Source organism: Netta rufina, assembly GCF_964035555.1.
Source record: "Netta rufina genome assembly, chromosome: 1".
In the NCBI taxonomy this organism is placed as follows: domain Eukaryota; kingdom Metazoa; phylum Chordata; class Aves; order Anseriformes; family Anatidae; genus Netta; species Netta rufina.
In genome coordinates this window covers 64097859-64100451 of record NC_140123.1, presented here as the reverse complement: position 1 = coordinate 64100451, position 2593 = coordinate 64097859, and positions in this window count along the sequence as shown.

The following is a 2593-nucleotide window of genomic DNA, read 5'->3' as shown; positions in this document are numbered from 1 at the left end:
CAGTATCTTTCAATCAAATTGTTGTTCTGTGTAAGGTATGCCAACTCTCTTTTGTAATTGAAAAAGTATTTATTCGTTTTAGTGTTTTCAATAAATTTGTTGACCAAAACCTCTGTGTTCTGTAAGTTACTTTGTATCATGTAGAATCGTACTGATATTTCTCTCATTCATGAATAGGTGTGGTGGTTTCACTGTGCTGGGCAGCTAAACCCCACAACCGCCCTCTCACTCTCCTTCCTTTAGATGAGGAGGGGGAGAAGGAAAGCAAAGAACAACTCACGGGTTGAGATAAGGATAATTTAATTAAAGGGAAATAATAATAATAATGAAATAAAGATTATTATGAACTAAACAATTTAACTAAGGGGAAATAAAAAGGGAAAGGGGAAGAGGGAGGGGAAAAGGGAAAAATAAAAAGAAGGGAGGAAAACAAACAAATAAAATAAATGAAGGCTATATGGAAGTGCAGAGGAAAGAAATTACTCTCTACTTCCCACAAATGAGCGATGATTGACCACGTCCTTGAAGCAGAGCCTCAACGCATGTAGCCGGTGTTCAAGAGGAGGACCGACGTTTTCCCAACGAGAGCCCACCCCTCCCCTCTTCTTCCTGTTTCCACCTTTTATTGCTGAGTGTGACACCACATGGTATGGAATATCCCTTTGGTTGGTTTAGGTCAGCTGCCCTAGAGATGTTTCTCTCCTCACTTTTTGCCCACCCCCTAGGAGGGTTAGAGAAAGGCCCAATGCTGTGCCACTGCTGCTCAGCAGTAGACACAACACTGGTGTGATAACACTGCTGTTCCAGCTACAAGTACAGAGTACGGCACTGTATGGGCTGCTGCCGGGAAAGTTAACATTCCAGCCAGACCCAGTACAACCTCCACCCCTTATTCCATAACATTTGTGTCACGCTCAGATCCCCATACTTTAGCATACAAACATTCTCATCATTATTCCTTGTCATTTAACAGGACAGGATTAATAGGCAGGTGTATCTTTTCATTCCATAGGTCTTTCTTGGAAAATGTTCATAAGAACTGTTGATGATTAGGTCTTCATCTGCCAAAGTGGCCACTCAAGGCAGGCGGAGTTGGATGTCTGGACACCAGCACCAGCTTAGCTCAAGTCCTTGTTGCACTGCCCGGCTCCTTGCAAAATTGACCTGTCGTTGATCCTACAGCATCTTCCTACAACATATAACTTAGATTACAGATTAGTTTTCTCTCAATGTCAAATCTCCTTGAGGCACACACTTGATATCCCCATTCTTTTGCATGACCCACCAGGTATACCCTGGTCCTTGGGCGAAGACAATCCCACAAGTGGGTTTGCCTTTTCCCGAGGCAGGAGCAACCCACACTGCCTTCCCCATCCACCTTCCTACATGCACAACGGGAACTTTAGCTCCTTTCACAGTGTGTAGGGGTTTTGTTTCAGCAGGACCAGCACGGCTGTCAGACCCCCTATTGTTAACTAGCCAAGTGGCTTCTGGTAGATTTGTGTCCCATTGTTTCCACGTCCCAGCACCCAATGCTCGTAACATAGTCTTTAACAGTCCATTGTACCTCTCAACCTTCCCAGAGGCTTGTGGGTGATAAGGGATGTGGTACACCCACTCAATACCATCCCTCTTTGCCCAGGAGGTAACAAGATTGTTTCGGAAGTGACTCCCATTGTCAGACTCAATTTTCTCTGGTGTACCATGATGCCACAGTACTTGTCTTTCCAGGCGCAAGATAGTGTTTCGGGCCGTGGCATGGTTTACAGGGTATGTTTCCAGCCACCCAGTAGTTGCTTCTACCATGGTGAGTATGTACCGTTTGCCTTGGCAGGTTTTTGGGAGTGGTCCAATATGGTGAATTTGCCAGGCCTCACCATATTGAAACCCTAGCCGTCTCCCCCTGTTCCAGGGAGAATTTACCTTCACGGCTTTCTTGATTGCAGCACAGGTCTCACACTCATGGGTAACCTGTGTGATGGCCTCAATGGTCAAGTCCACCCCTTGATCACGAGCCCATCTGTAAGTGGCATCCCTCCCCAGATGTCCTGATGTTTCATGGGCCCATCGAGCTACAAACAGCTCACCCTTACGTTCCCAGTCTAGGTCCACCTGAGCCACTTCAATTTTCGAAGCTCGATCCACTTCTTCATTGTTCTGATGTTCTTCAGTAGCGCGACTCTTGGGCATATGGGCATCTACATGACGTACTTTAACATCCAGGTTTTCTACCCGGGCAGCAATATCTTGCCACAGGGTAGCAGCCCAGATAGGTTTACCTCTGCGCTGCCAGTTGCTCTTTTTCCATTGCTGCAGCCACCCCCACAGAGCATTTGCCACCATCCATGAGTCAGTGTAGAGATACAATGCTGGCCATTTTTCTCTTTCGGCAATATCTAAGGCTAGTTGTATGGCTTTTACTTCTGCATACTGACTCGACTCACCTTCCCCTTCCATGGCCTCCACAACTCGTCGTATGGGATTCCACACAGCAGCTTTCCATGTCCGATGGCTCCCTACCACACGGCAGGATCCGTCAGTAAACAACACATGCTGCTTTCTGTCTTCTGGCTACTCATTGTATGGTGGTGCC